The sequence below is a fragment of the Eimeria mitis genome, genomic scaffold, assembly GCF_000499745.2.
Source record: "Eimeria mitis Houghton genomic scaffold, Emh_scaff329, whole genome shotgun sequence".
Classification (NCBI taxonomy): Eukaryota; Apicomplexa; class Conoidasida; order Eucoccidiorida; family Eimeriidae; genus Eimeria; species Eimeria mitis.
In genome coordinates, this window is record NW_013571629.1 from 1 (window position 1) to 277 (window position 277).

The following is a 277-nucleotide window of genomic DNA, read 5'->3' on the forward strand; positions in this document are numbered from 1 at the left end:
TATATATATATATATATATATATATATATATCTATGTATATATATATATATATATATATATATATATATACTAATTATATTATTATAAATATATTATTATATTTATATTATTTTATTTATATTATTTTATTTATATTATATTTATATTATACTTACCCTTTATATATCTACGCAGTAAAGGAAATCTCTCTCTATAGAACTCTTTCCGTTTTTTTTTAATCATAAACAAACAAAACAAATAAAACTAAAACAATATAATTATATTATTTTATTTATA